Source organism: Tachysurus fulvidraco, chromosome 3, assembly GCF_022655615.1.
Source record: "Tachysurus fulvidraco isolate hzauxx_2018 chromosome 3, HZAU_PFXX_2.0, whole genome shotgun sequence".
Classification (NCBI taxonomy): Eukaryota; Metazoa; Chordata; class Actinopteri; order Siluriformes; family Bagridae; genus Tachysurus; species Tachysurus fulvidraco.
Genome location: NC_062520.1, coordinates 12,360,074 through 12,370,570, shown reverse-complemented (window position 1 = coordinate 12,370,570; position 10,497 = coordinate 12,360,074). Strand labels below are relative to the sequence as shown.

Here is a 10,497-nt window from a genome sequence, read left to right as displayed (position 1 = left end):
AATGCTGCAAATAAATTCAACTCTAAATCATTCAGTGATTCTAAAGTGATTTTGTATGTATCGATATCCAGTGAAACACATTTTGCTAAGATTTGTACAGATTAATAACCAGTAAAACTCTGAGAAATAACTGAGTTGGAAATAAAAACATTTTAATGCACTTTTAACAGTGGATTTTGTCACAAACAGAAAATCCCGACTATAAATTTTAAAATTTACATAGAACATTTGTTCGTACCGAGCATTCAAGAGATGATAGTGGCATAGAATTACTCCCTGAGATGATATGAGGAAGAGGATTTCTTGAGAGGAACCACACTTAAAAAGGAAACCATCCTTATCTGGGTTACACCAGATAGTGTGACTGTAATTCATTTCTGTTCTACAACTGTAGACTATATACAGTAGTTAAAGAAAATAGAATCAGGAACCTATAAGCATATGAGCAGCTTGTGAAAATAAGCATCATAGATATTTCTGAATTCAGTACTGTTATAAAATGAAGCTTATTTTATTGATGTTATCAGCTGATCACTGATGGAGTCTTGAGTGCTATTGCAGTCCTAAGGCTATCATAGGAAAACTGTTGAAAGAAACTGCAATCCTAAGCCATCTTTGTAATTTCTAAGTGCTACCATCTACAGTAATTTCATTGATCTTTAGGCTGTCCATGTGGGGACATCCTCAGTAGCAAGAGTGGTTTTCATGTGATGAGAATAAGAAAAAGGACACCCAGATGGATCAGGCAAGTCCGGAGAGCAGAAGGAGTCAGGATCATTGGAGCATCTCAGGAGTACCATGTAGCTTGACAGAGAGAGAGAGAGAGAGAGAGAGAGAGAGAGAGAGAGAGAGAGAGAGAGAGAGAGAGAGAGAGAGAGAGAGAGAGAGAGAGAGAGAGATTATTAGTCATGCTCATTGTCATGTAATGGTTAAAGAAAATGGGAGAGCCAGATGGTAACACAGACATGAGGGCACCCTGGGACCTAAAGCAACCACACCACTGTCAACAAACTTGAGTGAACACATGAGAATGGGGTGACAGCATCCAAACATCCCTTCTCACCAAAATATTCTACACCTGTTAGGACTTTAAAACTGCTCCTTTGCAGAGGAATAAACTATTAACAAAAGGCTTAACAAAACAAATATTTAAAACATATTAACTAATATTTAAAAATATGCAAATTATGACTTAAAGAACTGAGACTTTGTCTGTGTATCAAACTGTAATTGAATAAAATAAATAAAATAACTGTAATACTATTATTATTATTAGAATATGATTATAAATAAAAAGGGCTATGAACCCTATATGTTTTACACAATGTAGATGTAAATACTGTATATATAAATTTTTAAAAGCACCTTAAACTGAATGTATGAATGCACAAAAAACACACGCAGTAAATCTCTCATCACCATTTTGCTTCTCTGTCCCTTTACTCATTCTGTATTCATTTTGACTCAGTAATGCCGTTCCTGTCCGCTGAGGTTTTTGGAAGGAAGCCTGCTTGTCAGTGCACTCTAATGGACCATTACTTTAAATTACTTCTGGTTAATACTTCACCAATCAAGCAGATTACATCACATGTTTCCTTTTGAAAGGGGACACTTTCTGTGTAACTGAATTCAAGAGCAGAACGGATGGTAAGTTTGACTTAGAGGTTTTCTTCCATGGCTAATAGATTTAAGCCATTACAGTCCATTGCTTATTGATTTAATGCTGTGCAACATTAGCACTAAATGTGTCCTGGAGAATTGAAGTCAGTAGCAGGTTGAATGAGGCATACATTAAGGGGATAAAGTGGCACCCTACATTGATGGTTTGAAAAAACAAACAAAAAAACAATAACAAAATATGCTATGTAATTGTTCTTTGGAGACAGTACAGTGTATGCTGAACAAACATGCAGATTCCTTGTGATTATTTCTTTATTAAGTACAGAGTGTGTTATCCTACATTGTCTTATTCTAAATCCCTGTAGTGTTCTGTCTAGGCCTTTTAGCAGACTCATGCACAGTGTTCCTTAATGCCTGACCAACTTCACTTGGTCCTGTGGGGCTCATGACTCAGCATTTTGCTCTCTAAAGTGTATTCTCAACCCATATGGAGAACTGCATTTATGACTGCCATGGAGCTCCTGACTACTGTTTATGGATGTGTTGTACATTAGTATGCAAGTTATGCTGGACTGAGATGGAATAAGTCACGTCACTGCAACCAGTGCTTACAATAACACCTTCAGAATTATGAATGTTTATTTCGTTTCAGTTCTTTTCCTTTCCCTTTCTCTTGTGAAAAAAAGCTGAAAACCGGGCACATGCAGAATAATTGAGGCATGTGCCTTTAGGCGCCTATTGACCAGCTTGCGACCTGTGGCTCAGTGAGACCTAATGTGTAAAGTGACACATTCAGAATAAATTTCTCTTCATTATTAAGTTGTTTGAGCGGCATTCAGCAGAGCAGGTTAACACACACACACACACACACACACACACACACACACACACACACACACACACACACACACACACACACACACACACACAGCTGAACAGTGGTATGAAGGCTAATGTGAACTAAAAAGATCTAAACAGCAGCATTTTTAACGTACATTTGTACTAATTAATTTGGTAGTCAATTAATTTCTGTTTATTTGTTGTTAATACGACAAAAAGGGGAAAACTCAATTTCTTCCTCAGCAGCAGATTATCACTTGTATCACTTAGAACCAAAACCAGATTTGACTACTGAAATAAACTTGATATGATGTAATGAATATTCTTGCACACTGAAAGGCAGATCTGAAATATACTCCATCGGTGTAGATTGCTGCTTCCATCATCTTAGCAATTTAGATTTCATAAGTGAAATATGATATATAGTATACAGACTCACATCTCTAGTGATTGCAGACACAAAAATCATTATCAGAGGCAACTGCAAAGTGAACATCTTGGTAATAACAAGTGGACAAAGAACAGTTATTAATCTGTGTATCTTTTTTTTTTTAGCATAGTGCGGGATGTGCTGTCGGAAAAAGAAGGGCCGACTTGGTATCACAAGACAAATTAAAAAGAAATGTAGTACTTTCTCTCTATGAAGAGAAAAATGAACCAAACAAGCCCATATTGCTGAGGTGTGGGTGCAGTAAGATAACAGGCAACAATTCATGAATGCAAATAGATCACAGTTTATGTATGGGCATTTACTGCAGAACAAGTGAGCACATGGACATATATATCTGTTCACATTCACATTCCATAATTGCTGAGTGTTTTTAGCACAATATAATGCGATTCAGGTCTTACATTTGTATTTCAATTATTTCCCAATTATTATGTGTAGTGGCAAACAAAGAAAAACCATTATTCAACATTGTCCTGGGAAATCAGTGTGTAACTGTATCTCAGCAACTCTACAGAAGAAAGCAAAGGAATTAGGATATCAAACAAATCTACTCCAAAACCTTTTAATAATTTACACACTCAGGGACAGGTATTAATGGGATAAAAGGGCTAAGTGCTATAATAAGTCATAATTTTTGATGTGCTGAAAAAACTTTCATATTAGCAAGTGAAAATGCCTTGAATATTGTTGATTTATATAGTTGGATTTATCAAATAATTCAGTTAACATACACCAAAAATAGGATTACTAAATATATTTCTAGACATTTTAAATTTGAATATCTAATAAGTTTCATTGTTATAAGTTTATATTGACAGATCATTTGACTTATTATAGAAATTAACACTTAAAATAAGTCAATTGTCTCGCAATTTAAGCTGGAGATAAGTAACACACTGTACATAAACAGGTTTAATAATCTTAGTTTTAGTTGATACTGTAGCCACACTGTTTCTTCAGCCAGTTCTTCAGCCATAGAGACTGTGATTTGAGATGTTTACACAGAGAGAGATTACCTTTATAACATAGCTTCAGCAATGATCAAGACTGTTTGAGAAGTACAGAATTATTAAACCTATTACATCTTTCACCACACCATGCCAATTTGCCTGTAAATCCTCAGTATTCAGAGAATCATGGATACTATCATGGCCTATTACTATTATTATATCTTGATATAATGCTCAGTCCTAATGGTTTCAACGTCAAGCTTTTAGCTTTCCTATTTAATCCCACAACCAGCCATAACCATGCTTATTGTTCTTACTAAAGTCAAAGTGGAACCTGAAATAAATTCTGTTAACATCCAATTAATAGGTAGATTTTTTGTTTGTTTTTAACAACAACAAAAAAACTTGGTTTATATAGAAGACAAATTGCTGATGTGCTTGACTGCCGAGAAAAATATCCAAAAGGTAGAACATCCACAAGAACTGCCACAAGGATATGCTTTTACATGTTTTGGCAACAGAAACTAAGGATGAAATGAATACATTTCTTGTGACTCTCCATTGCTCATGCGCAAAGGAAGGTTTTGGCACATGGTAGTCCGCAGGAACTTTGGTAGACCTGCCATGATAAAAATTGCTACAGCTGAAATAGCTCAATTTAATTGGCTGCCACAAGCAGTCGAGCAAATTGGATCTGAGTCAATCAAATTGATCCTGTGACAATTTTTAGCACTTGAGACACTGGAGCAGAACAAACGGTATTTGAAGTTGAAAGAATAGTGTTCCTCAGCCCAGGGGGGATAAATGATGAACTCTTGTAATCCTTCACTCTTATTCAAGCTTGCTTCAGGTTCTATGTTATAGCAGGAACACACTTTTTTTTGCTGGTCTTTCATGTGTTTCTTACATGGTGACACGATTATTCTGTTATGACAAACACTTATCTTGAATAGAATCATCAACTCCATTTCATATCACTGACAATTTTGGAATCAATAGAGCAAAATTTTTAATATGCAAATTTAAAGCAACTACTTTGATATGTATAGATACCTTTAGCAAGACAAATGTTATACACCTGTCTCCTCTTTCATTTTCTTCTATTCACCTTCCCACTGTTATTGGTTTTAAAGAAATTCAGACGTATTCCGCATACTTTGGTTATTAGAGCCATTTGTTCAGTGACCAACACTAGCAGGTAAATGTTACATGAGTGTAAATAGAAGAGGTGGCTATTTTTGTTGTTCATTGGACCGTGATGATGAGTTGGAGAGATGGCTGGCTGCAGGTGGGCTGCTGAGTTGTCATGTTGGGTTAGCAGAAGGGGGTGTGTGAATTCACCCAAGTTGTGCTAAAGAATTCACACTGGGCTCATCTATCACCTCTAGCCAGCAGTGCATAAGCCAGAAGCACTCACACTTTCACTAGAAGTACACACCAGCTCTGACTGGTGACACCATGATTACCCTGGCAACACATCAGAGGAGGAAAGTTGTTGGCTATTTATAGATCCAGTACCACAGATTAAAATCCTGAATTCCAGAAAACCAATGATAAACCAATCAGAGCACTAAAAGCACAAACACTAACCCAACACGTCCATATCCAATCAGATACTTTAACTGTATGTGTATGTGCATACATAGACATAGAAATTAGTAATGACAGATCACACAAGGAACTCTTGAAATTAATTTGTCACTACACATCTGTTCAAAAGATCACACCATATGACACTTGGAGGGGTTCAATTAAACAGCAAAAAATATTTAAAATTTACTTAATTTACTTGCAATTTATTTGGACCTTCACAGCCGGTGTGCCTTAATACTCTGCAATGTGCTATTTTATATTTATTATATTTGCATCTTCTAAACTGATGAGTAAAGTAAACCAAATTAACATGATATAAACTGACTTAAGCAGTTATTTTTTCTTTCTTTCCATGATTTATTGATATAGTCAATATGTTAAATACTACTACTACTACTACTACTACTACTACTACTACTACTAATAATAATAATAATTTGAAGAAGAAGAAGAAGAAGAAGAAGAAGAAGAAGAAGAAGAAGAAGAAGAAGAAGAAGAAGAAGAAGGAGTTTAATTAATAATTTGCAGCCATGTTGGAACAGAACTACCAGGGTGTGTGTGTGTGTGTGTGTGTGTGTGTGTGTGTGTGTGTGTGTGTGTGTGTGTGTGTGTGTGTGTGTGTGTGTGTGTGTATGTGTGTGTTAAACATAATTGACTATACTTATTCTACAGTCTAAATAAAAGCACACACGAGAGTATAAACAAATGTGTAAATAAAACTTCATCACCACAGAGCTCCCAGATGATAATGATGTATATTTACTGCAATATTGGGTATATGAGCAACTAAATATATAACCAAACAATTTTAAAGTCCTCCAAATATGTACTTAGTATTAAGTCTGTAAAATAATTTTTATTAAAATAAATATGTAAAAGTATATGTCTGACACGCTCATATATTTTTGACATAGAATGCAAGAATTGCGATAGACATGGTTTAGACAGTATTATTAAATTGTTAGCATTATACAGTTAAACCACATAAATCACCTTGAACTTCTTATGTCAATGTTTGCAAACGAAGCAAGTAATATACTTTGACATGTCTTCTTCAAAAATATTTTACCAAAACAAAAGAAAATGTTCAATTTATCTATTTCTTTATTGTCTGCTATCACATCAGGTAAGAGATCAGCTTAACAAATGCAGCATTAAATGCAGTCAATCTGCCTAACAATGGCTGAATCCTCTGTGGCTTAGTGTGCTTCTCTCACACAATGAATGTGATGATTTAATCAAGTTTTTGGATAGTTATGTGCTGTACCCAATTAGTATAGTTTGTAATCAGATACCAGCTGTCACAAAATGTCTGTGATCTTCCTGCACTGTTGCATCATCCAAACAGAAAAGAGTGCTAACACATGCTGTACAGATGAGAGGGACTGTACACATACTGTACACATCATGTACAGACAAAGCGGTGATCAAGAAAAAAAATGCTTAACGGACCTAATAAAAAGACAAAGAAAAGAAAAGTACTAATCAGTGATGGAAAGGTGAACAGTGAATAAAGAGACAATGAGGAGGCTTGAGTTTAAAGTCTAAGAGTGACTATTACTGTAAATCATGTGATGAGACAGAGACTGATGTGGATGATGTTCATAATGAAAATGAGAACTCATTTCCCATTGTAAAAGTACTGTTTAATACTTGTCAATAATGTTTTTCCATAAGCAAGTTAGATTATAAATGTAGAGAGGGGGGGGGTATTTTTATGAAATTAGAATGAAATCTTTATAATATTGTCACATTAGCATATATTAACACAACAAAAACATGTATTGAATCTTCAAAATTATTATATATATAAGGTGTATATATATATATATATATATATATATATATATATATATATATATATATATATATATATATATATATATATATATATATATAAGGTGTTTGGGGATGTTTGAGCATTTGAGGGGGTTAAATACTGTTAAATGCTGTTAAATGCTGTGAGTGCCTTTTACAGTACCTCATGTGATGATACAGAGTGGTGGATGGTGCTGACAATTCCCATTGTATTTGTATAATTGTTTAAAACTTCATGCCAGTCATGTTGTTTTTTTTCCAAATGTAGATTAGATTATACACGATAGATGTGGTGCCTTTCAGTAAAACTGGAATAAAATCTAAAATGAAATGCATTTCACTTGTACAGGTAACTAGAATTAATAATGCTATAGCTTTACATGTGAATGAGATGTGTGTAAATAAGATGCCGATTTGAGTTCAAAAAGACTGAAGTTTTTTTTTTTAAACTATATACATTTTCTCAGCAAATACTCATAGATTTGACCATGTAAAGGACTTTCCCAGTCCACCACACATATTGACAATGAACAACTGCATGTATTATCAAAACCTATTATTCATGTGTACGTAACTACATAGTTTGTTATCACCAGAAAGCATTGCATTATAACATCTTTGGCATTGACAGACAGCGGTAGTAAAGCAGCACCATGAGCACAAACTGGGGAAATTATTAGGAAGTGTCTATGGGCAGGCTGCATGATTTCCCCCGCTGCTACCCCTCTACGCCATTTGTCAGAATGTTGGCTCTGGTGGCAGTCTGCATGCCAGCAGCAGTCAATCATTCTGCTCATGAATCCAAACAGCAGTCAAATGCATGGCATGGAAATCCACAGATGCAATTCTGCCCCTCTATTCACCACTGCTTACCCAGAGGTCTTATAACAGTAGACAAGACAGATAGATAACAAAACAAAAGGGAGCTGTCTTTACAATTCATGATAGGTATATATCCACACCTCTTTGATACCTTTTAAAGATGAACGTTTGTCATTCAGGATCGTATTTGCTCCAAAAAGCTGAGTGATGAGAAGTAATGAGGCTTATTAATGGGAGATTCTAAAGCTTGTTGGCAGCTAAGTGTACACATCTTTGAACACTACATGAAAAGTGTCCGAGCAAAGGCATTTTTCTGGTCAGTGTGGGATATATTTGAATAATTTTTTTACACCTGTCCTTGAAGAATGCCCCTGCCCTTGTCCACCTAGCTAGGCTAGGGTCTTGCTGATTGATTAGGGCAGGGGCAACCTTAACCACTCAAAGAGCCATTTGGACCCGTTTCCCACAGAAAAAAAACCACAGGGAGCCACAAAACTCATTTGACATCTAAAATGAAGATAACACTGCATATATAATTTTTTTTTACCTTTATGGAAGGTATAGAAAAAACTGTAGTGTGTTGCATTTATAAAATCAATGAACTGCTACCGAGTAAACAAAATTTTATTTCTGCAGGCAAACAAAAATATTTTGAACAGTTTGAACCTACCTTAACAAAAAAGCCGCTGGGTTGAAGGTTATTTTCAAATAACTTAAATACTTTCAATGTCTAATTGAGTCCTCTTCGTATTCATGACATCAAAATTTTAACTTGCAGCAAACCAAAAATGCGTCTGCTTCTGTGTGTCGGATTTTGCAAGTCGGCAGTTATGACGCATATTTTGAGCGACAAACAAATTAAACACAGATTATTTTAGCGTTACAAGAGCATCATAATCTTAGAATTTAGAATTACATTTAAAAAAAACTAACTAAAATAAAATGAATTTAAATTAAATATTTATTTTCCAAATCAACAGGGAGCCACAGCGGAGGGATGAGAGAGCCACTTGTGGCTCCAGAGCCGGGTGTTGCCGACCCCTGGACTAGGGGAAAGAATAATGCCATTGCTAACTTTGTTGTTTCGGCTCCCAGCCATGGTTATATAACATTGTTAGTATTTATTAATATTTATTAATATTTTGGTGACAATTGGATATTTTTAAGCACCTTACAACTGATTACAATAAGGTATAAATACAATGAACATCTGGCTCAGTCGTCTGCTTTCCAAATTGTGACTATCGCACATAAATTTCCACTAAAAAGCACAAGCACGTTGTCCAGATAATAGTTAATATAAAAATACATATCTCAAACAGTTGTTGTTGAGAAATCATTGCTGAAAAACTATTTGCCTTAAAAATAAAAAGCGATTTCATCTCGATTTGATATTTATGAACAACTTCAGCAATCAATATCCTTTTAAAGTCACTGAAAAGCAGTCACTACCGGCTTTATCCCATTTACTGTAAGAAGCTAATGGAACAAAAGTGTAGCGAAGCATCAGAGCCAAAACTATAGGGCTTTCTCAACCAGTCATCTAACCTCTGCTCCTCTCTGTCTCTCTTTCTCTGTCATTTATCTATATTCCTCCATGGAGAACCTACGGGCTACAATGATTTGGCTCAGCAATCCTGTTATCATAACTCCAAGGACTCTGTCACACAGGATAGAAGATGCAATTTGATGCCACATGGGAGACAGACAGAGGTATCCTTTTCATTTTATAAAGTGCTGACCCAAATTTAATACGTGTCCTAAAGAAACTGCCTGACAATTACATCTTCTCCTAAAAGAAGAATTCTCTATAGGACTCCACAAGTTTAGCCACTTATTTTATTATCAGTGTTTGTTTACACGCTTCCTCCAAATACATGAGACCTTTTATTGTACAGAATATAAAAATCTGCTGAAATAACCCTAGAATTGTAGTTTAAATTATACGGTTAATAAAATTTCAGTCTGATACACACGAATTCATTTTAAGAAAAAACTCGTATTAATTCTTTACTGTGGAGTGGATCAAAAATATCTGATCATATGTTCTTCTGTATATTCACTTTAACCCCTAAACAATCAATGCAATCAATACAAAGAGTAACCTTAACATCTGTATGTTAATGTGCATCATACCTTAAAAAAGTCAATTTTAGACCATCATTAATTTATGGGTAAAAGATAAAAGCACCAGTTTAGGTAAAACAGATTAAAGGAACAAAATGAACCCTTGAAAGTACTGTCCCAGAAACTAGGATATATATATATATATATATATATATATATATATATATATATATATATATATATATATATATATATAGAGAGAGAGAGAGAGAGAGAGAGATTAGATTGAATAGAGATTAGATTAAACATATTAATAAACTAAAAATGTATGCAGGA

The 10,497-nt window shown here is 34.8% G+C and overlaps 1 protein-coding gene across 1 annotated transcript in view; it reads right to left on the bottom strand.

Annotated features, from left to right (window-relative positions):
* Positions 1-224: 224 nt before the first annotated feature.
* Positions 225-10,497, bottom strand: part of tsnare1 (T-SNARE Domain Containing 1) — a 147,532-nt gene continuing 137,259 nt past the window's right edge. The window contains exon 12 of the mRNA XM_027149940.2: positions 225-804. The gene's annotated coding sequence lies outside the window, so the exon portion shown is untranslated. The remainder of the gene's footprint in view (positions 805-10,497) is intronic.